This window comes from Micropterus dolomieu, linkage group LG09 (assembly GCF_021292245.1).
Source record: "Micropterus dolomieu isolate WLL.071019.BEF.003 ecotype Adirondacks linkage group LG09, ASM2129224v1, whole genome shotgun sequence".
Taxonomy (NCBI): Eukaryota; Metazoa; Chordata; class Actinopteri; order Centrarchiformes; family Centrarchidae; genus Micropterus; species Micropterus dolomieu.
In genome coordinates this window covers 27038703-27064166 of record NC_060158.1, presented here as the reverse complement: position 1 = coordinate 27064166, position 25464 = coordinate 27038703, and the positions used below count along the sequence as shown (strand labels likewise).

Genomic DNA, 25464 nt, shown 5'->3' with positions numbered 1-25464 from the left:
GCAGCAGAAATTTTTTTGTAACCTTGGCCAGATCTGTGCCTTGCCACAATTCTGTCTCTGAGCTCTTCAGGCAGTTCCTTTGACCTCATGATTCTCATTTGCTCTGACATGCACTGTGAGCTGGAAGGTCTTATATAGACAGGTGTGTGGCTTTCCTAATCAAGTCCAATCAGTATAATCAAACACAGCTGGACTCAAATGAAGGTGTAGAACCATCTCAAGGATGATCAGAAGAAATAGACAGCACCTGAGTTAAATATGAGTGTCACGGCAAAGGGTCTGAATACTTATGACCATGTGATATTTCAGTTTTTCTTTTTTAATAAATTTGCAAACATTTCTACATTTCTGTTTTTTTCTGTCAAGATGGGGTGCTGAGTGTACATTACTGAGAAATAAAATTAACTTTTTTGATTTTTGGAAAATGGCTGCAATGAAACAAAGTGAAAAATTTAAAGGGGTCTGAATACTTTCCGTACCCACTGTATATGCACATTAAATCTTGCAAATCACAATTGTGACGCCTCAACAACTTATTCCAAAACAAATACTCCACAAAGGCTCCTAAAGCAACACATTAACTAGAGCCAGACTGAGACTAGCTAAGCTGCCAATATTTGCCAATTCTGCCTTATCACAGATGTAGTGTGTTAATTGCAGTAAACTTCAGTAATATATGTGGTTATGAAACGTCTTTCACAAGAAAGTGGTTTCAGTTCCCTCTGCCACTGTTATTTAAAAAAAAAAAAAAAGGCCTTTAATAACTTATTCCTTTAATAACTTTATATTTATCTTAAACGTGTATTTTAGTCTTTAGTCATGCCGATGGCCGTGCCGTTCACACTACACAACTTGCCTTCTTGTGACGGGAGTCTTGAAGTCGTTGTAGTGTTCGCACCACGTGACTGATCGGTGACAGGGGGTCACACACTACACGAGCTGACAGCAGCTTTGTCACCCGACGCTGGTCTCCAAACCACGTTTTGTCAAGAAAACACACGTGAAATGTTTGTTATTGTAAAGATGGCAATTATAAAGACAAAAAATCTGGGTGTAAGAATGGATAAGCACACGCAGGTAGCAGGGATTGTCTGAGCTACAGAGAGCTGGAGGGGAGTAAAAAGGGTTTTGCAGTGAAAAGTAGCTGCCTGCTCTCATTGGCTGGATGTGGATGTCAAGTCGGCCGACTCCTCCAGAAATTTGGTATGCTGGATATCTGGCAGACGGCGGTGTGTAAGAAATGTGTCGGGGAGCTGTTTTGATGCGTCATTGAGTAGCTCACACATAACGACTGACGACCGCCGGTCAAACGCTGATTTACTCCCAATCACAGCTCGACAGTCGCGGAGCTCGCCGAGCAGCAAATCGGGCTAAAAATCATGTAGTGACAGGTTTTAATTAAAGGTTTTAATTGTCATGTTTAATCTTTATAAATAGTGAATTAAATGAATTAGAGATCCATCCCAGATATGGCCTTAAATAGAATAAATTCAGAACACTATTCAAATTTAATATTTAACTGTTTTCAGAGCAGCAACAAAAGTAAGGTTTACAGCAGCAAAGTCACTATATAAAATCAGTATCTCACTGGAAACAAATACAACATGTAAAATAAACTATATTCCTGGCATCAAAATACTGAGTAAAGCTGTAAACACACCAGCAGTTCAGCCAGATTATCTGAACCACTTTATATAGAGGCCTGGTAACACCAAAAAGTGTCACAGCAAAAATCATGTGCATGTCCTACCGACATAGGTGGTGCTGGAAGCTTGCTGACGTGGGTACGTGCAGGGTTACTTGATGAACTGCTGCCAGTTTAAAACATGCTAGCACTAGTAAGTCACAATAGCTCTTCCAGCCAGCTGGCTCTAACTTAGCAAACTGTCACTTAGCAAGCAAGGTAGGTTGTTTGCTAACTGGACAATAAGTTTGCAATTCACTCAATAACAATGTTGCTGGACCATTTGTCAGTTTGGCTCAAGTCTCATAGCGGTCTGTAAACCATGCCTCATTTGTGAAACAATTTAAAATGGATGTTGCAACACAGCTAAATATTGGCCTTCCCTCAATGTTCAACTTTAAAGTAGGGCTGGACGATACGGCCAAAAATGTTATCACGATAAAAAGTTTCATATCTTTTGATATCGATAATTATCACGATAATATCAAGTCGCTATTTCTTTCGAGTTTAAAGGCTGATTTTTGCTCCTGAGTGAAAGTTGAAGAAACTTGATGATTAAATGTGGTTTAAACTTTTCTTTCTGGTCAGAACAAACATTTGATGCCAAACAGTGGATCACTTCACCAATCTGAGGCAGAACATTCAAAACAATTATGATAAAATCTTTGTCTTGTTATGAATGAGAAAAATTAAGTAAAAGCTTTTTTCAGTCCTTTATCCTCAACAAAATAAACATCTCAATAAAAATATAAAGTTCTAATTCGTGTATGACTCAAGTGAATAAAATTAAACATGTATTGAATATTTATTGAACATTTATTATATTGATATTGAAAATAATTATATTGCGATAATTATTGTTATTGTTTTATTGTCCAGCCCTACGTTAAAGTGAACCAAAGTGGAAGATAAAGATTTTTATTTAGTTGTAAGAGCGGGTCTTTAAATGGATGGTGAGCCCATCTGAATCACTTATTGCACACGACTGCATTGAAAACTAGAGGTAATTCTGTAAACTGTGATGGATGTTTATAATGGACAGTCTGGGTAATAACTGTCCCGTTGTTTTTTCCTCCAAGTAAGCTTGGTGAATATGGGAGTTTGTTAACAACCTGTCTGATTATCTGACTGCTCGTATTTCAAACTTTTTAATGATGTCGCCGTGTTTTCAGATGTCCGCTATTACCTTGGTGGGCACAATCCTATTATAGATTTTTTTTTATCGATGTATGGACCAAAGCCACCTTTACTGTTGTTTTGCCCTCTGTGCTGTTCAGTGTTAGAGAAATCCATCTTCCAGAACCTTGTGGCTCCATAATCCAAGGAAATTCAGCTTCTGGTTTCAGCCCAGTGTGAAATCCCTGTGTTTCCATGCGTATATGCTGTGAATGCTTGGATGCTGGAGAACTTACTGTCTGGATGTATGTGGGAAATTTTGGATATATAGCGTTTTCCACATGCATATAATGTTGTGTAATGTTAAGGCTTTTAACTGTCTGTGTGTGTGTGTGTGAGAGAGAACCTGGCAGGGTTCCTAGCTAGCGAGGGTTGGGCCAGTGTGGTATCCAGGTTTCTGCCCCAGAAACATGGAAACCAACCAATCAGAGGAGTTTTGGAGAAAATCCTAGGGTGCCCATTACTGACCTATTTGCAGTTAGGCAGGCGTTGACACTCTTTGCAAACCCTGTAACTATCAGAGCAGCATTATGAGGAAGATGCATAGAGTTTGATCAAGTCAGCACAACACATTACTTTTGCTTATTGAGTTACATTTAGAAGCTCTTGTTTGTTGTTGAGCAAAATCCTCTCCACATGGGGGTTGTTTTTTTTTCATTTTAAATTGATTTGTTTTTTTCCGCCTTTTCTTTATTTTCTTGTATGTCTTTTGGATTTTACTGCCTGGATCGTTGAAGCAATCTGCTTCCTGCATGTCTGCCAAGAAACATCTTGTTCCTCCGATGCTTTGCCATGGGTGCTGGAAGCCTGGAAACCCATCATGCCCCTTTGCTTTCCTTCCCTCCCCAGCCCTGCCTGCCTGTCTGTCTGGGAAACCTAGTGTTTACTGTAGAGAACTGAGCAGTGCTGGAAAACCCGGACCCTGATTTTACTGGTTTAGAGCTGATTTTAGATCTATAGCGCACTTCCTATACTATGTTGTCTTTATGGGGGGACCCAGACACTTAAACTACGAAGACTAATGAGCAAAACATTTGAAACAATATGGAAGACTTTCTAACAAAAACAAGTTTTTACATTGTGGTGTGGTCTGTGAATAGGCTCTACTTTGAGGTACATGGTGAGGCATTTACTGGGCAGAGTTCACAGTAGTTTTAATGTGTCTGTGCAGTTTTATTGCCCTTGTTAGTGACTTGTAAAATAATTGCTTGGATGAAGAGATCAAATTAGCTCTTACAGTTCAAGTTAAGCATTTACAGCCAGCAGGGACTGAAGTGGGACAGGCTGGGCTGATGGAAAGGTCAGCAGTTTGGCTCCGAAGGTCACTTCATGAAATCAGTGGTGTTGTTGCATCCAGACTGCAAATCCCTTTCCATGCAAAGCTGCCACCTTCAAAGTCAAGACTGCACACAAAGAGCCAAATAATGGTGCTGAATTACAAGATGGCTTTCCAGTGTCATTTTCAGGACATTGTTATGTTAGTGCCAGAATATATTGTGGTATTGCTCAGATAGGGTAGACTGCACTATGTGCTTTTAGGGATTGTGTTTGCCATACTGTTCTGAAGAATAGCTAATGCCTCACTTAAGGTCTTCTCTGGGATAAGCTGTTGAAATGCATCTTAATATGTGATTCAGGGATACAGTAATCCTGTATATAGGCATTCTGGGGGTGCAGTCAGATCTGTGCGGCTGTGCCACAATATTTCTTATGAAATACTGTTAAAATCACTAGAGTGCAGATATCTTTACATTAAGTCCTAACTTGTTTCAGTTATAATAAAATGTTGTAATAATTTACCTACTGGTCTATGTTGGTTATTTTAAAGTGATTGTGAGCAATCTTGTGGTAGCTTATAATTGTATGTGTCTGTGTAAGCTTAATGTTTATTGAGAAGAGACCCTTTAGCTGCTGGTGCTGCTGGTGTGCTATTACACTTGATGATTCATGAGAGGTCTTCATTGGAGGTCGCTCCTAGTAACCAAGACCCAAGCTGGGACCTGAGCTAGGTCCAAAGTAGATTTAGTATTCAGCAACTGCATACTGTTGTTCTCTTTCCATTTGGGTCAACCACATTTTGAAGCCTGTCTCACTATCCTCAGGTTTGATTCTGAAAGGGCTGATTCTTGGTGAAAAGGAGGTCTGCTTCCAAGCAAACGTACCAACCAGTATTGGATATTTGAATTGTTATTTGAAAAAAGTAAACGCTTTTTTCAGTCCTTTTTTCCTCACCAAAATAAAGATCCTAATAAAAAAATGAAGTACTATTTTGTGTATGGTTTAAGTGAATAATTTATTGAATATTTATTTATTATGATGTTATTAAAAAAAAATTTGATCGCGATAATTATTGTTATTGTTGTCCAACCTACATGCACGTAACTCAGAAGAGAGCTTGGGACCTGGTGGATTTCAGGTGTAAGAAAGGGAATTTGTGGGCAGATGATAGCAACGTAGAGGAGGAAGAGAGCCGCATGTATGATAATGGCTTATTTGGAGCTTTTTCGTTCATTGCGGCTCGGGTCAGTGGAGGAACAGCTGCTCTAGAGTGACGTTAAAGTCGTATCAGTTCCGATCCGAGGGTCCAGACTCAGGTCGCATTTAAATAGATCCTGTATCGGATTTGGACCACATATAGGGCTGGGCGGTATATCGGCATATTGAGGTATACCGATATAATTTCAAAAGAGATATAAAATTAGACAATACCGTTTATACCGATTATAGTTTGATGTTGAGTTAATGTTTCCGTAAAGTCCTACCAGCGTTTGCTCGTCTCTCTCCCTCACCCGCAGCCCCGCCCCTCCCTCTGCGTCTGCACGTGGGCGTCTACTCACAAACACTGAACAACATGGAGACGTGAAAAATACAACGGATTATTATACACTCGCATTATTAAAACAACACTTTCGGTCACTACTCCGATCGTTATTTTGGCGCCGTTAATTATGTCATTGCCGTCGGACAATCACTTTTTTCTATCAGCGCAATGCATGATGGTATGTAGGGCTTGGTTAGTGACCATTTGTTGTGCACAACTTTTCAAAATGCATTCTGGGATACATTGAGTAGACAAATAGGGTATTATAATAATTACGATACATTCGGACAGCACTACAAAATGGCGAGCTCACTATATAGTCCACTATATAGTGAGTAGTGGGTGATTTCGGACACAGCCACAGTGATTACGTCACAAGTAGCGACACGGTGGACATTTTACAAGAGCGGACCAGGTAAAGCGACAGTGAACACACCAGTCAGATGTCATTCATTAGCTACCACGTTGGTTTTGTTTTGAAAGGCTACGTCACTTAAGATGGAAAATCAAGTATGATTAAAATGGTGAAATAAGATACAAGCTAAATTACTAAAAATAGTAAAAACATGGCCGCTAAAACAGACACCAAATGTCTCTTCAGGTTGGCTGTATTCTTTTCACCTTAGGCAATTTATCTCTCCGTCTCCACTTATTACAGTCCATTGTGTTTGTCTTCAACCCTTGTTGTGTTGAAGCCATCGGGTTGTCATTAGCTCGCCGTCACCTGGGATTCTGCGCTCCTCACATGCACGTGTTAATCAATGAAAGGGATGCATTGTTTACATTCTGACTGATGGAATAGACACACAATTAGAGGGAAATATCATGCATTTTGTTTAGCCCACCAATAGCATTTTAGTCCTGACAAAACATACATTTTGTCCTAATTTTTATTATCAAAGATTTATTTTTAGCTCGTAAATGTCTCGTCTTAGTCATGAATAAAATATTAATAATTTTTGTTAACCAAATTAACGCTGGTAGTGCAGCAATTGTGAGCTTTTTGTGACACCAAACAACATAAATAAACGCACAAGGAGCAGTAAAGTGCAGCATGAGACCGACTTGTTTTCAGCCTTTGGAATTAGATTTTCCCCATGTGAGTCCTGATGATGTTAATGTTGCACCAATTGGGGAGTTACCTGTCAGTCAATATGACATCATCTTGTCAAGCTCTTGGATCTTTTGTAAAGTGCCAGCGCAAACCTTGTCTTTACTCTGGACCAAATCAACCAAACTACATGGAAAGCATCTTGAGTATCTTAAAGACATCAAACTGCTTCAGACAAAGTTCTCATCAGATTATCTAGCAGCGTCTGAAACGGCCTGCACGTCAGTTTATTACATGATCGACAAACAGTAGCTCCACACATTACCATCGTCCACGCTCCAAACAAAGACATGCAGATATTTTTAAGTGAACTAACAGGCTTTCTGAGTAGACCAATGAGAATTTTATTTTCCTAATGCACCAAAAAATGTTCATACAACCACAAAAGAGTCTTCATTACCGTGGATATTTAGGACTACAGCGTTTGTGGGCGGTTGAGGTGCACAAATATTTGCTTTGGCTGCAGATGTCACCACATGATTAGGATCTTCAATACTGTGCAGTTGGCACAGTTTTTAAAGTGGGTGTTCGGTTTTGTAAGGCATTATAAATGTATTTTACCACTTTATACTCACAATCATAAATTCTACACAATGAGAAAATGTAAAGGAGGTTGACTATTTCATTGTGCTAAAATCTGTGCCTCAAGTGGTTTCATAATCTTATTTGACAGTCAGTGTGCGCGCTTGAACCGAAGTGTTACCACTATTTTTGGCACAGTGAGAATTCAGATTTTCTAATATAATCACACATCATCAGGCAGGTTTACATTGCTGAGAATTATAACTACTTGCCACATACTTGTTTCACTATCTGCTACAGATCTAGCAGAGCGGACCAGGACAGATATGTGAAGAAAGTAGGAAGAGAGCGCTGTTCTCCAAAGACAAATGGAGTGAGTCGTTTCAGCATATCTGTGGCAGTTTGAATGCCTCAAGGTTATTTGGATTGTGTGTTGATCACCAGAGATCTTCGTAACTTGTAACTGACACTCCTCTCAAAGATGTTGACTGATTTTCCATCGTCTTTAACGGAGCACCGCCACAGGTATCGCACAGTAATCAGGCTTGAGGAAGTGAGCTGAAAAACACTGGATAACCCCAAGATATTTAGTACAAGTACTGTTTACTAAGTTCAGTAGTCTGCTCACTTAAATGTTGAGTTGCAACTAGAGATTTTATACAAACAACATTTCTTTACATTCATTTAGCTGACGCTTTTATCCAAAGCGACTTACAATTGCTATATATGTCAGAGGTCGCACGCCTCCGGAGCAACTAAGCGTGTGGCAGTGTGATTGAAACCCTGGTCTCCCACACCAAGGCACGTGTCATATCCACTGCGCCATCACCACCACATAGTAGCTCATTTGTCAGAACCCTCAAAACAAGTAGTAGTTATAAAAGTGATTTTCGAGTGTCATTTTTGTGGTGCCGGCAGTCTCTGGAGTTGGTCTACCGCTAGTTTGGCTGGTTGGTTTCTTTAGATGTTTCTGGATATTTGATAAAACATAAACGTGTGTAGTCTAGTTTTTTGTCTAAAAGGTTTCAGTATCATTAAAGATGTCATTTGAGTGTGCAGACGTTTGTGCTGAAATAAACTGTTGATGAATTGCTTGATTGATTGAAAGAAAATGAATTGATCACAATTTGATATTTAATTAATAGTTTCACAATTTTACCTGGTGAATGACAAACACTCTAAACACGCTAAATGGTTTATTGATTAATCAAAAAGGTGATCGATAATGAAAGTAATCCCTAGTTGCAGCCCTTGCAGACATGCTAGAAATTTATTGTGCTTATTTTGTCCACCTTTCACATCCAGTGGTATGAGATGGAGGCCACTAATTTGCTTAACTGTAGCATCAGCAGTTTGTAGTAATGATATGAAGAATTAATTTGACATTGATATGATAATGTTTAGAAACACTGTTAACAGTGTGACAGTGCAGAGTGCAGTTCAGAGCAGGTGTGTGCCGTCTCGTGGGCCGGCTGCAGGGGGACTCCCCCTGGCCTGGCCGCAGTCTGGATGCTGGACGTCACATCTGGCAGGAAGCAGCGGTGGCTGATAAGTGTCGCCGCAGACTATGTATTCCCTGTAGCGCTCCCTGTCTGCTGCGCTCATACACTCCGCACTCCTGGTGAAACAAATTCACACACTGACACACTTCAAATGCCGCTGTACACACACAGAGAGGTCATGCAGGGGTCAGGATTTCAAATAGTACCATCCAGCAGACGGTTATATGTCAGTGCTGCGGCGGTGCTGACTGTTAAATGCCAGCGGGAAGGCTGGGGGAGGGAGAGTTTGCACAGCATGCAAGGTCAGTGTTAGCGACGCTGCCATGGTGAAACTGTGTGACCCAGGTTAGATGGCTACACAGAGGCTACATTTCAGACAGGAAGAGGTACCAATATAATCTGCTCCATTTTTTCACTGCATGCCTTCTTTTTCACATCAAGGTTAAAAGTACAGTCTGCATCCGATGTGCTTTACTATGTACTGCTTTTCTTTGGTGTTTTTAATGCTGAAAGAATTAGTCGATGAATCAGTTGGGGTATTTTCCCACCATATTTGTGCAGGTCTCACTGTATGAGTCTGTTTTGCATATTTTGTAACCACTTTATTTATAATTGTCAGTCCATATCCAACAACATTTAACTGTCATAAGTGGATATTACAAATGAAACACATTGTCAGTGAATGCAGATTATAGGATGCTATTAAAACAATGTGATCTAGGTGGCAATATGTATCCTCCAAAAGATATTTACTTTTGCAAATCACTATATAATTTTTAGGAGACAGAAAAAAACATGCTTTCAGTATCTGATAATTTAGTAAAACATATATAGTGTATTGATGTAATATTATCTTTACTAACATTAATATGTACTTTTTGTTATTGCTCTGCATGCTTATGTCATATTTCAGTGACTGCTGTCCTTGTATATTCTTTTTTTAGGCTAACTATGTAACATCTGTCCAGAGACTACAGATGGGAAATAATTCACAGTAACACATTTCCAGCGGTGTTTATTAAGGCACAGTGTTCCAGTAACCAATAAATACAGATACGGTTAATTGACAGCAGTTTTGATAATGCATTAATCAATTAAGTCATTTATCAGGCACAAATGCCATACATTTGCTGGTTCCAGCTTCTCAGCTGTGAGGATTGAATGTCTTAAGGTTTTGAACTGTTGGTTGGACCAAAAAAAAGCATCAGCTAGGGAAGAGTTTCACTATTTTACAGAATAAAATATTAATCGATGAATTTAAAAAGTAATTAACATGCGCATTGATAATGAAAATTATTGTTAATTTCATCCATAATTCTTCTACAGTTATATTTTTACAGTTAATTTCTGAAAGTCTTCCAATTTGCAAAGTCTTAACACACCACTTGCTAGAACACCTAATCAGTTCATGTAGCACTTCATGTGTACATATTTCAGCTTTAATGTATTATGTGTGGTCAGATAGCCAAGAGTAAACACCGTCTGAAAGAAAGAGGCGGCTTCTCCGCATGAAAGAGAAGACTCGCGGTAGCCTTTTATAGAAAGTTAAAAACAATCCAAACGACCAGATTCATCTGGAGTCCTTGAGACTGAGTCGTACGTTGCTGCAATCCCAGCTGATGCAGATCTACACTGATCTTGCCAGTATTTTTGTCTCCTTTCCCTCACCTCCCTCCCTCCGTCTCTCTGCATCTTTTCCCTCTCTTTTTTTCATTGTGAACAGCTTACTGCAGTATCCTTAAAGTCCCTGCATGTGTCCTGAGTTGTCCTCTCTTACCCAGCATGCACCGGTACTATCTGGAGCTCTGTCGGCTCAGGATGGACGCACACTTTTGATGTCAGGAGAGAGGAGGGGGGAGGACAGGCAGACGCTATGATGCTGCTTTATAGACTCCTTTCAGTGGTTTCCCTCAGCGCCCACTGCTGTCATCAATTTGAAAAGGGCTCTTTATTTTCGCCCTCCTCTTTTGCTAATTTTTTTTTTTTCCCTGAAATAGTGTCCACAAGGCTGAAAAATAGGAGAAAAGAACTCAGTATAGCTGCAAACAGAGTCTGCGAGCCGGCGCGTTGTCCTTATCAGCCTGCAAGGGAGGGGTGTGTGTGTGTGTGTGTGTGTGTGTGGAAGATGGAGATGTTAGTAGGGCAAGATATGCATGAAATTTAGATATTTTCTAATCTTTGCTCTGTGGTTGTAATCTTTCCTCACATTCATTCTCATGTCATGGATTCATTCAGTTAGTACAGTTTGTCAGCTACTCAGTTACTACATTAACATAAGATTAATCATCAATCATTTTGATGATTGATCATTTTTTCAGACCGAATCACAAAACATTGCAACTTCTCAAATGGGACGATTTACTGCTGATGTCATTGTATATTGAACTTATCAATTAAAAAAGATTAACATTAATATTATTTGTTTGATTAGTTGTTGTTTTTTTACATCAAGTGAGAGAAACAAAGCAACGACACAAACAGACAAACAAACACACGTAATTGCTCAAAATTACACAGTAGCTTTTGTTTTTGCTTACTATTGTACCATTATGCCGTTTTGGACCTGCTTTTCAATTATCTCATAATGATCAAGAAAACCTTCCATATACTGTAGTTTTAATGTTTTGGGGGGTTTTTTTTATCGTAAAACAGTCCCAGTTTGTGAAGGGTGTCTAAAATCCAAAGATCTTTTGTTTACAATGATAGAGAGAAAACGATCAAATCCTCCCAGGAAGGTTCAAATGAAGCGCCGCTGGACCAGAGAGGCTTTTTCAGTTGTGACTGACTGGCAGGGGGTCCCAGCAAAAGTTTGGTATTTTTACTTAATGAGTGACTTCAATGATTTGTTCGGCTGAGTAATTGATTCATTGTTTGTTTGAAAGTCTTTAGATATTGGACTATTGGTCAGACATTATGAAGACAACACCTTGGGCTCTGTTTTTTTAATAGACTAAAATATTAATCAAAATGATCAATCCGTTTTATTGCCAATAAAAATTATAGTTGCAGCGTTAAAATCAAGGATTTTCATCAAACTCCATCCACTGATGGCGACCTTTTTATACGGTTGAAAGCCCTGAAAAAAGCTAGTCAGGTCAAGACTAAGCTTTGACGCTTGAGTGCAAATTTGATTAAAGAACTAAGATGACCCATTTTGTGGAGTATTGTTTTGATGTTTCCCTTTTTAACTGCAGCACAATATAAACGTCAGTGTGATCGTGTAACATGTTCAAATACTGCATTCAGGCGGTTTATTCAGGATCTAATGGAATTAGCACTGGCAGTGAGTACAGCTGTTTCCTCTGGTGCTGACAGCTCAGAGCAGTTTAATCATGTCAGTTATCTTTACCTGTTCGCTTGCTTAATTTAGCTCCGCTCACTTGAAGGTAACGCTTCTTTGAAGGGTGGTCCTGACAGTCCCCTGTCTTGTGTGTGTGTGTTATTTTAAAAAAATGCTCTAGAAAGATTCCTTAAGATGGATTGTTCTTTTGTCAAATCTGACTGCTGCCTCACCTCTGTACGCAGTTTGTTCTCACCAGCTGTCTAACTTTGTTTGATGCTTCTGTCAGATTTTGGGACCTACTTTCTTTACAAAGATTCCTTCACACCTCAGACCCTAAATTATTTTTGAGATCGAAATGGGCTCAATGATCAGGAATTTCAGAAAGAGAGAGATTCAATTTTAATGTTTGCAAAAATCTTAACATGTCGTCCCATTGAGATCAAAAAAATCTCTTTTACAAGAGAGACCAAGCCAATGTAGCAACTGCACAGAAACACAACATATTAAAATGCATCATATAAAACATGATATACAAAAATCAGCAACAAGACAAAGAACAGCTGTTCACAGGAGAACAGCTGTTCACAGTGGCCTCCATCACCACATTCTTTATGAAATACCTTCATTCACGAGTGGATATAAATGTGTCTAGTGTTTAGTATTTTGGGAGATTAGTCCATGCTCAAAGTGCTTAGTAGGAAAATGCAGTTCTCCCCAGATCTTTCAAAACCTGGGGTACATTTAAAAGCCACCACTTGGAGGAGCGTAGCTGGTAACTAGAGCTGAGACAGAGAAGGGTACAGACGTGAGCTGGAAGTTTACCCAGCATGTTGGACATTTTGCTAGAGTACCAGAAATCCAGTTGTTGTTCATCTCACAGTCCTCTGTGCCCGCATGTTTCTGCATCTGTTTATTTACCTAACCGAGTGAAACAGCAAGTTGTTTATTAACGGATGACCATTTTTCTTTGCTAAAGTTGCACAAAAGAAATTGTGTACTCTCCAGATTTGGACCGGTGCCTCCTGACTGACACCAAATCTGCTTGATGTCCATTGTAGTTTTTTAGTCTTACAGTATGGGATCCCCTAGATTTCAAAAGTCTCCATTGTTGTTCCTTCTTCAGTAATGGTCTATAGGGATTTTTATGATCCAGTCCAGAAACAGTCATAAAAACCAACAAGGACAATCTTCTTTGGAACTTTGGTTCAGTTTGGTTTTATTGTAAAAAACATTTGTTAGGAACGTATGATGGATTGGAATGTGAACATGTTTTCACAATATTGTCCCTGTCCATCAAGTAAAAACTGAGCAGCTGGTGACACTTAAGGAAACAAATAACTAATGATAACCAAACTTATCAGAAAAATGCTTGAACAGACATCAGCGTGATATGAACTAACTACAATGACAGAAGCTGTCTTTGGTGAAAAAAGTATTTGACGTGTACTTTGATTTTTTTTTTTTAGTTTGGCCCATGTCCCTGTTGCTATCATGAAGGGGGCCAGGGTTTATCACCTATACTGTGGCAAGCCACCAGGGGGCCATAGAGATTTTTTGGCTTCACTTTTTTCTTCAGCCGGGGCGTAGTCATGGTCCCAAGCGGGAAGCTTCTGGTCAGGGACCTGAGGTGAACACAGAAGTCCCTTAAACCTGCATTTTATCGAACGGCCAGCTGGGGGTGACAAAGCAACGGGAGATGTGACAATGACTACATCCACTTCCTGTATAGTCTATGCTTGGTCCTTGAGGTTAGCGACTGACTGCTAACAAATGTGCAAGATATGGAGAAGGAGTTTCTGCACTTTTTCCTTTGCAGATCAGTTTTAAACAATGCAAGGAAGTAGGGCTGGGAGATATGGCCAAATATTTTAGCACGCTGAAATATTTCATACCATTCGATATTGATAATTATCACGATAAATATTAAATGATTATTTCTATCAAATTAAAAGGCTGATTTTTGCTTTTTGAAGAAATCAGATGGTTAGTTGTGGTTTTAAACTGTTATTTATGGTCAGAACATGACAAAGACTTGCCAAAGAGTGGATGACATTAATAAATCTGAGGAAGAACATTCAAAACAAATAAGATAAAATATATTTTTTTTAATTATATACTTGAATAAAATTAAGTAAAATCTCTTTTCAGTCCCTTTTTCTCAACAAAAGAAATATCTTTAATAGGAAAAATTTTGTTGTGCTAATTTGTTTGTGATTCAAATGAATTAAATCAAACATTTATTGACAATATATTGAACCTTTGTTCTATTGTTATTGTGGAAAATTATATTGCGATAATTATCATTATTTATTTATTGCCCAGGCCTAAAAGGAAGTAATAAGTAAGATACAGCTACAGTTCAGTGATTACATTCAGAGCTGCAGGTGGCGGGGCACTTTGCAGTTTAGGTAAAACCCGAAACACATCATCAATGCAAGAAAACTTTTTTACCACGATGTTATCCAACAGTCAACGGCAACTCATACAAGGGACTTCTGAAGAAGAGAACTGAAGAAGTCCTTTGGATGAGTGATGAAACGTCTTCCAGTATCTTCAACCAAGTCCAGTTGCCCTTCACTTTAACCTTTGTTGGATAACTATGACCTGGATGACGGAGAATCTTCATAAACATCTTACCACGATGTTCCTATCACATGGAAACCTTAGGATGGGTGCATCAATACCTAAAGTATCTATATTACCAATACAAGCCTTGTTTTGCATATCGGTACTTTGTGAAATGCCAAAAGGCTAGTTACAATAAAATGGAAATGTGTCACATTAGATCATGTTCTGGGCACATGTGCAACACTCTGCTTCTCTGCTGCTGTTGTGTGCCTGTGCATAGTGATCACCACATTCATTCTCAGAATCAGCACAATAAACACTTGTTATTTGTCATTAAAAACTGCCTTGTGTTTTAACATTGCATGGCCTTAAGTAATTGGCCCTGGTATTACTTGGTATCTGATCAGAACCACATTTTGTGGTATTGTGCACCCCTAAGGAAAACCGCTCATGCTGTGCCTACATCACAGGCTTTGATCTGAGCTTCTCATGGTGTGACATGGTCCAGGCATCCCATTATATCCGATTTTGGCATTAGAGTGCACATAAAAATCTAGACCCCCCCCCCCAGTCGTTCATATGTGTTTAGTTTTGAAAATATTTTAGAGCAATTTTACCTTTTGAGAGCACTTCTTATCTGTGTATAAAGGTTTCCTTTTTTTAAGCCAGACCGACTGGCAAGTAATGTTTACATTTTATAAGTATAGGTCAATAAATTGCCATATTTTGGTTTCTTCACCTTCTGCAGTGAAAAATTACAGAACTATTGTTCCAAAAGCTTGGTTGTGTATCAAACCTTCCGTTTTGCACATCGTCACGCTTTGCACTGTTGCTTCAAAGCTAAAAGGTCCTCTGGTTCAAACCTGACTGCGGCCTCTCTAGGTGGAGTGATGGTTCTCTCCGTGTTCACATGGTTTCCTTAAGTGCTCCACTTTCCTCCCACACTAAAACACTTGAACACTGTCCTTGACCAAAGCACTGGCCTTGGATCTGGAAGGAGGATAAAGAGTTCCATTTTGGCTCCATGAGAACCGGGGATCTTTCTGGTCTTTTTTTCCCATTGTAAAAGAAAAGAACAGATGAAAAAAAATGTATTCAAAAATAAACCTTGGACTTGGACATCAGTGGATTAGGTTGGGCTTTAGATTGGGGCACAAGGCAGAGTTACATGATATTTTCTTTAGTGATTAAAGGCTCGCACAAAGTCAGCTGCTGCCAATCACTTAGCTAATTCATGAGATTGTGTGATATTGTTGGACTACAGAGGAAAACTCACCATCCATTTTAATCATGCCCCAAGCCTGATGCTCTCTACTTTTATCATGATATTCTCTCTTGTTTCTAAATGGACCTTTCATTCCATGTTACATCTTTATGACACACAACAGAACAACTCTCGTGTTTGCTTTTACCTGATTGGACAGAAGAGAAATGGCCGCAGTGATGTAGGCCATTTGAACATTTTGTGACCTGCTGTGCTTTTAGAACCACAAAGACATGTCAGGTGCCTGAAGCACAACTACAACACTGTGCAGATATTCTGTTGTAAACAACTGGATAGAGGCGCCTCTCGCTGCAGAAAAAGTGACGGGGGTGATCATCCCCTAAGCTATTGTAGCTCATATGAGCAGATACAACAGAACAACACTTCAGCATGGAAAAAAAAACTGGAATAATTGTACTGTTTTGTTCTTTGCATGCATGAATGCTCATGAAACAGTAATGTCAGCACTTGCATTACAGGCCAGTACATTATTGCATCTTTAAGTATCGTGTATTTTCCAGAGTTCAAGCTTACATTCAGTTTATATATGCAAGTCACAGAGTACCATCCAGACTGAGTACTAATTCTTTGGAGTTAATAGTATAGTAATTGGAGGCTAAGTACACAGGACTAAACACACTGGAAACATGAAGTGGGGACTTGCGAGTTGGGATCACAGGCACAAGAAAGCCTTGAATTCATTAAGGTTCCCACAGACCACTTGACACACCCCTAGAGGAACATACTGAGGAGGAGCTCTGCCCAATCCAGCCTTTACTTAACCATTTACAACCATTACAGACCAGCCCGTCGACACTCATCTAGACGTCTTTTCTAGACTTTCTCCAGGCCTCAGACACAGGCCCAGCTGTCATTTTGCCTCACTTTTCTGTAATAAAAACCATTCATACTTTTAGCTCGCTGCGCTGGAAAAGATGAAGACTAACAGCAAAAGTGGATGCTGAAAATGTGCGTCACATTGTCAAATATAACTCGAATCACCATGGAAACTGAGTAATAGAGTGTATCAGTGGGGTTTTTTTTTTTCACAACTCTGTCTCTCTCTCTCAGACACACACACGCACACACACAAACACACACTCACTCTCTTTTCATCGCTCTCTTCTTGTGGCTCTCTTCACCAAAATACACACACACACACACACACACACACACACACACACACACACACACACATTTCTGACTGGATGACAGCATCACAGTCCAAAATCACTTATTGGTAGAAAATATTTTAGAAACTGCTGCATCTTATGGGGGAAACATGACTAGTAAAGTTGAATCAAGAACATGGGAGGAGATATTAAAAGTATTGCTACTCCTTTGTCTTTGTCATAGCCAATGCCATACACTCTTTGTGCTTACCAAATAAATGTATTTCCCCGAGAGAATAATAAATAGTTTGGTGTAAGTCTTGCCCAGTGAAATTTGAAAAGCAAGTTGAAATAAGCTATTTTAATTCGATTTATTTTAATTTGTATTGTCGGATTTATGATGCTGTTAAACTACTCCACAGAAAATGTATTCTGCGGTCATGTGCCTAGAAGCTTTTACCGGGCTGAATGCAGGATAATAGGTTGCATTTGAGACTGAAAAGGCGTTGAGTGTCAATCTAATGGCACATATGGATCAATAGCGAACAGCAGAGTGCAGGAGAAACTCACTGATTTATTATGTCTGTGCACAAATGTATTCAGAAGCAACTCATTTTTCTTGGGGTAAGTGCATTACATTATTTGTTTTTTTTTTAATTTTGGCTACTTAAGCCTGTCCACTCTTAGCTAGATAAATTCAGAAATGCATAATTTCCTTTATGTTAAGTGTTCTTCACAGCCACAAATCATTGTGCATTTCAAAACCACTGACCACAGTGTGGAGTTTTCTTGTAAACAAACAAAAGTTAGATTTAGTGTCACCAAAAGCATATTTCCCTCCTCATAAAATATTTAAAAAGCCCATTTTTTATTTATTTGAAATCCAGCAGTGTTTACATCCTTGTTTGCTAGCTTGCAGTCTTCTTCTTCACCTTCTTTGCTGGCATATTGCAGCGTATTTTGCCGTGTTACAGCCTGTACATCAGTGGAATAGATTGATACCGTCGGTAGGGCTTTGGACTTTGTAGGACTTTGTCTCGTGCGTCATGCGTGTGCATGCAATGCAGTGAAGGCTCTCCATGTGGGTTTGAATTTTTGGTAATGTGATTGGTGCAATATTTGTGTGGGTGGGTTCCAGAAATAGTTTGTTATATGACTCAAGTTCCAATAGCCCTAACAGGCAGTTAACCATCCAGATGCCAAAATAACAGAGTGCTGAGGTCACAGGCCTATACCCGTTGTGGTTAGTTTTGATAGCGTACCGTCTAAGAAAGACAGCTAACACTGTCCAGACGCCTTCCTTTCTCCAATGCAAGTTAATTGCTGAGATCTGAGAACACAGCAACATCGGTCTGACAGGTCAAGGAACAGTATGCCAGGGTTTAAACAAAGTCAAGCTTATTTTTCTGTGCAATAAGGGATTGCTGTGGACATTCCAGGTGCCCTCACTTTCACTTTCTCCGCCAAATAAAGTGCTTTAAATAATCTGGCTAAACAGTTCCTGATTGTCATTATAATGCAGCAAGCACATGAATCTCTGCTTTGTTGTCATGATTTTGTTCCCTGGTCTCAGCAGTCAGCTTGGCGGGTACATCCTTATCATAACTGATGATGGCAAAGACTGCGACAATAAGTAATAAAGCGGATTATCCTTTAATGAGCTATGTAAACTGTGTGTTTGTGATGTTGTATAAGTGTTGATGGAGACCAGACCGGAGCTCAGCGGAGTAACCAGCCCCTGCAAAAGAACGCATACAAATGAGGCCCGAAGAGAATATGAACCAATATGCAAATTAACATTACACACAAATAGGAGTTGATTATGTTGTACTGTTATGGATAGACAGTATTATTAAAACGATGATTACCTTTCAGATGGGAGCGCGGCGTTGCATTTCCCCCAGATGAGATGCAAATGTGCGCACACGCTTGCTTGTTTGCGTGTGGACGAGTGTGTTAAAAGGTGCTGCAGACAGAGCATGCAGGGAGGAAACGCGTTCCCATTAGAGTGCCCATTAAGTCTGATTACAAGTGATTACCGTCTGTCGGAGAGAGATGACCAGCCCTGTCCTGCCACTGAATTAATGCCATAAACAAATGCTTTCCTTTCTCACTCTCATCATAATCAAACTGCCGCCTCTGTGTTTTTCCTCTTCCCTTGACATCTCCCCATGAACGTCCAATGCTTTGTGGCGAAACACCAGACTTAGGCGCTCGTTTCTACTTCCCTGCACATGTTTTGTGACCGTTGTTTTATTTATGGCCGTTTTCCTCCCAAAATGCCTCTCTTCGCTTCAGGGGCTGACACACACAAAAAGATATATATATTGACTCATTTGAGAGCAGCCGGTCCTAAAGGGGAAAATAAATTTACACTGGGCCTCCTTCACTGCAGCGCTGGGGAAAGTATTTGTGGTCGTGACCACATGTGGAAGCCACCAGAGGTTATTTTACAGCAGCTGTGGGAGTTGCTTTGTTGAGGGTAGTGTTGTATATAGGTCACCTTTAGTAATGTTCTGACTACATCCTGTCATACACACAGGAAACGGGCAGATGGCTTGATTGTTAGTGTTTTTAATGCCAATGTGAATATTTAATGGCACGCGATTGTTTCTAGTCTTCCAGAGGACTTACTGGTTTTAGTAGTTAGACTATGATTTTCATCTCTGTTGCTCATTAGTTTGACCGGCCTCTATATGTCTATGTGTGTGTGTGTGTTTTTGTAGGTGTTTCTCTCGGGGAGCTCAGCAGCTCCTCAGCGGTGCCTGGAGTCAGACTTCATCACTTCCTCTGGTAAGACCTTCATGTTGCTCAATTCCACACAGTCAGAGTCCTGCAGCCTGCAGAATGCCAATACACTGTGTGTTCTCTGCACTATACCTCCCTGCTGTGGCCAAGGCGCGCACCAACACACACACACACACACACACACACATACCCACACACACACACACACAAAGAAAATCTGTGTCTCTAGCAGTCTAGAGTCGTGATGTAAATGCAATGAAGCTCTAATCTTGGTACTGATCCAGGCTAAATCATTATGTGCCAGACTGCTGATCTGTCAGTTTATTCTGTTTCTTGTCTTTGGGTTTGACAGCTGCAGACTGTGCATGTGTGTGCAGGGGGTGTCATAGGGCTGGGTGATGTGGTTAAAATCAGAAACATTTTAATGGTATGAATGTTTCTTCAATATTGTATTTAAACACGCTGAATGTTATCAAATCCAAATTCTCCAAATCCATTTAGCGTTAACAGTATAGTACATATCTGATATACCATGGCATATCATATTATAACAAAATAATATGGTTTTATTGTTATTATTTCATCATTTGTGGTATGTTGGGTACTAATGTCTGTCTTAACCACAGATCTGTTCTAAAATTGTATTGGAATTAAAAACAACAGGCAATCTGTTCTCCAAACTTCAGTCGCAGGGCTAACACTTTGACTGTTATAAAGAGCATTACGTGCACACACTTCCCCTACAGCCTTATTCTGAGGTTCGTTGGGGGCAGTGAAAATCTTGCGGCACTCAGCTCTAGCCGTCACTTTTTGTAATCAACAGCTGATACATCAAAAACCCACTGTGATTCAATTTAAAAAAATAGTTTTGACCATCAAATAAAGGCAGCTGCTGCATTTACCATATTTTAGGTTAGTGTTGCCCTATAAATGCAGCTCAACAAAGCCAGCATTGTGTACTGTATATTGCAAGGAAGGAAATATATGTGACCGCTTATTAAAAATTAAGACTTAACAGAGTGGCCGTGTAGCTCAGAGCAGATGTCAGACTGAAAGCAAAAAAGGTACAAATAAAATGGGAAAATGTGTTGGACCTAAAATGTAATGATGATAATTGTGCAGGTGATTGTTGGCTCCAGCTGTCAGCCATTTGTGACTGTGTTCTCACTGCTGGTTGTTGTAGTAGTACATGGATTTTTGGTTATAATACACCCGATGTGTTATTTGGACCTGCTCAGCTCATGGCTGTGTACAGTGTAACAGGAACACTGCAGCATTTCCAAAACACACCAGATAGCCTCAGCGTATCAGCGATCTTCTTTGGCCTGTGTGTTTTTGTGTTTTTTTTTCCCCAGGCAGCCTGAGAACTTAATGTAATATGATAAGTGCACCGGAGACTCCCAACACAAAGTCATTGGGTTGATTCTTCTATTAGCTTGAATTCTTTAATGAAAACACCATCTGCTGTCCTTTTTTGTGATACCAGTTGCTATGATGATGAGGCTGTATCACGTTGCACAGTGTGAATAAATTAAGTATCAGAGAGCTGTAGGCATAATTGGCGATGGATCAAGATTGACTCTTATCAGAATGCAACCCCCCAAATAAGATGCATATTGGTCAAGGCTGTGACTATTGTTTACTGCTGCTTGTCACTGTTGATTCATGATTCAAGCTGACGTTGCGCACGATGAGATTACCACTGAGGACTGTTATGAGGGCTGACATTTAGACATAGATAAGGCCCCGATGCCCTTTTGTGAAGTTTTCAAAACAACTAGAGCCAATATTTTTTTATTACAGGTGAATGCAGCATGTACTGCCTCTGTTTTGCATATATTGTCCTACTGTTTGTTCATTGTGTTGTGTCTATTTGGTGCAAAGCATAAGTCTCAAAAATACATTCAGTGTAGAGCCCAACCGATACGGGTTTTTTGGGGCCAATGTTGATAATCTTGTGGAAAAGAGCAGATTTATGAGCCAATATTTTGATTTTGAAAATTATTTGGATAGTAGACCCCTTTCCTGTCCAAACTACACTTACCACAGGCCAATATTGAAAGCTGTTCTGTATGTGGGCTATAATACCTTTTCTTAAATGGATTATGTTAATAAAATAAATTACAGTCTCAACACATTCATATGTAAACAATTGCTCATCAACAAATATTTGCTGCAGAAAGGTGCAACTGTAAACAGAGGGCTGAAGGAGAATAAGTGTAGGCTATGTGTATTTTACCTTAAACATAATCTGCCCTATTAACTACATTCAATGTAGCATATTCACATCTAGTCGATCCCTGTACCAGCACTCTTTAATAACATCCAAAACTACGAGAAACCATTTCTCAACCACCAGCTGGCTCTAAAACATCTACGATAACGTTACAGTGAGCTGCTGTTGAATGCATCTAATACTACATGACTCTCTACGAGGACCTGCAACTTTGAGATTTCATTTAACTAACATTATAACTACAACCAGAGCCGCTACGGCTCTGACAGCGTTTCACATCTACAATGTCACACTAAGAGGAGCTACAGGAGCCGCGTTAGATTCTTGTTCAGCTCACATTTATTTACATGTTTGCTCAGGTTTTATCATTTCAGACACGCCGACTAACTGCAGACATGCGGCTCGCAGATATATTTAGAATACGTCAGAAACTCTAGTTTATGGGCTCATTAATGTTAGCGCTCCTCCACTGATAAACACGACATTAGCTTTGTGGCTAATTTAATTTGCTGCACGTGATTTTAGAGTGGTGAAGAAGTGATGAACTAGGGACAAATGTGGACTGTTCGCTAGAACTGCCACTGTTTCAGAAATAAATCTACAATCACGTTTGCCAGCAGCGTAGTCTCCAACAGCCAACTACCAGAACATTAAACATGCTGCTGTGAGCCGGGAGGGCAGTGAAAAAACGGGAGGGTTAGCAAGTCATGAATGTTTTCAGAACAGGAGAAATGATGGGTCTGTTTTTATTATAATTATTCAAGTTATGTAATTAATGTGACCCACTCACCGCTATCACAGCCCTCTGAACGTTTCTAGACTCCGGTCAGCTGATTGTTTTGTGGTTTTTGTGGTGAGGCAGTGTTGTTAACAGAGGAGCTGCAGAGCTCCCTCTGTGGGCAAACTATGCAACAGTCATGACATGAGGGAAGGATATGTCTCTGTTTCTTTATCAATAGTCATATATCTCCTGTTATAAACGCCAATGCCAATTAAATGCAACTAGCTCATATCGGCTTATAATATCGGCCCGCTGATAAATCGGTCGGACGATAATTCAGTGGTGGAAGAAGTATAAGTCTGTGTACATTACAACAGTGTAAAAATACTCCATTGAGTCCTGCATTCAAAATCATACTTAGTACAGAAGTAAATAAAAATAATTGTAAAGTAAAAGTAGTCGTTCTGCAGTAAAATGTCTCCCGTGACATAATGATACGTTAATGTTAGAGCAGCATTTTACTGTTGTTGCTGCTCGAGGTAGAGCACGTTTAAACTATTTATATCCAGTTAGGTAGTTTAGTCTAGTGGTTCCCAGCCTAGGGGGTTGGGCCATTCCAGAGAGTCCAAAGGGTCACCAGATAAATCTGAAGTGTCGTGAGATGATCAACAGGAGAGGAAAGAAGAAGAAAACAAATATTTTGGACTCTGAGTTTTTGGACTTTTCTCAAAGCTTTTGTGTAACATATTGAATGAATATATATATATATATATATATATATATATATATATATATATATATATATATATATATATATATATATATATATATATATATATATATAATATAAAATGTCCACATGCTTTTGATCGTATGGTGTACTTAAGTTTTCATTTTCAGTAATAGAAGTTTTCAGTTTCAGTAGCATGTGTAGAAGTCACAAACTTCAGTAAGGTATGGAAATACTCTGGGACTGAACTTTTGAAGTGTGGAAACCCTGTATATGCATTGCATCATTTTGTGTTCCCCCTTTACCTAAATCTCACATTGCCAAAGCAAAGCATTTACAAGAAACGGGTTCGCTGAGAAGCCGTTAGAAGACGTTTGAGCATGATCATAGTGGAGCTGAAACCTTTGATCATTGACCGTCACTGGTTTCCAGGATGCTCTCTGGTAATAGCTAAACAATACATTACAGTCAGAGAAATGCTCTTGGGTCTGCTTTAAAAGTGGAGGATTTTGATACAAATGTGTTTTTCATTAACTTTATGCCAGATTCAAAGAATGTTGATTTCTTTCATGCCTCAAGCATATTTTGATGACTTGTTGTATTGTTGTGCTTCTCCTCTCAGAGATCTGTTGCACCCATTCATGTTGGCAAAGGGTTTTACAGGGCAGCACTGACATTTGAAGAAAGCACATAAAACAAACTATGAACAAGCGTGATAGAACAGAGTCAGCTGAAGGTCTTCATCTGTTTGCTTTTTATTTTTTTACTCTGTTGTGACTGTCTGCAGTTTTGTGTGGAGAAAATGCTAGACACTATATGTACAACACAACTTTGTTGCATACAGCTAGTCTCGTGGTCCTGTAGCTATCAAGAACTGGTTTGCGATAATCAGTCTATCTATCTTTGGATGCTATCAATGAGGAAAAGTACAGCATGTACCCCATTAGGGGCCTATTTCCTGTTTCCTGCCTTACCCCAGGCATCTGAGTGCACACATGTGGGCTATTTCACAATGAATTTTCTGTATTAGCTACTGTCTGTCTGTGTTTTTAAATCAGTGGCCATATTAAGTTGAATTACATGGTTCTGCTTTCATTTAAAGATGTGTTGGATGAATTGCGCTTGTTAAGGATCACTGTTCCTATTATAGTGGCTAATGTGATGTAAAACCTTCAAGCTTGTTTTATCATCAACAGCGAAGCAAACAGTTTTGTTGTTTCTCAGCAAAAGACCCAGCCCTACACTGTAAGGTTGCTTTCATGTTGTTATCCTCTCATCATATCGGTCTCTCCCCCTACACGCTACAGCCAAATTGAAAGTAATTCTTGGAAACCCAGAGAATTTCTAAATATGGTAGCTCTAAACAAGTGAGGTTAGGGAAAGTGGGTATTTGAGCGCTTTATCACTGAATAACAGTGATAACAGTGTATCTGAGGATGGAATGAAATTTATTTGAGTTAATTTGATCACATGACAACAACAACACATGAAAGCTATGAAATATGTATGAGAGAGACATTTTACACACTAGTAACACACACATTTCCTGTGTGTGTCCTGTATATATTTCTATGACGGTCTGTGATATTCAACGCTTAGTACATTATGCATTAATCAAAGTTGCATAATACTTTTCAAGTGGTGTCATGAGTAAGCGAGCGAGCACGTTTAATCAACGTGCACTGTTTAGTTTACATTTCTTCTTGTTTTGTAATGCGCAGTACACAGTGTTCCTGCAGCGCTCGTCATGCAGGATGTGGTGGCTGTTGCGGTGGAGAAACCACATAGAATGTGTGTCCCTGTGTAGAGGAGGAAGTGCTCACCCATGGCCTTTCAGAGCGCTGCGCGGCCTCCAACCACAGGCAGAGAACACGCCCACAAGACAGTGCAAACCTACGACTCAATCTGACTTCCAAGCACAGAGTCTCTCATGTGTCTGTAGTTGTAAGATGTGAAATCTGTGAAAGGAACAAAGAGCGTGAATAT

The 25464-nt window shown here is 39.6% G+C and overlaps 1 protein-coding gene across 8 annotated transcripts in view; it reads left to right on the top strand.

The window, feature by feature from the left end:
• thrb (thyroid hormone receptor beta) overlaps positions 1-25464 on the top strand; it is a 98970-nt gene that overhangs the window by 42611 nt on the left and 30895 nt on the right. For all 8 annotated transcript variants that reach the window (XM_046058032.1, XM_046058033.1, XM_046058034.1 and 5 more), the window contains one exon: positions 19770-19836. The gene's annotated coding sequence lies outside the window, so the exon portion shown is untranslated. The remainder of the gene's footprint in view (positions 1-19769; positions 19837-25464) is intronic.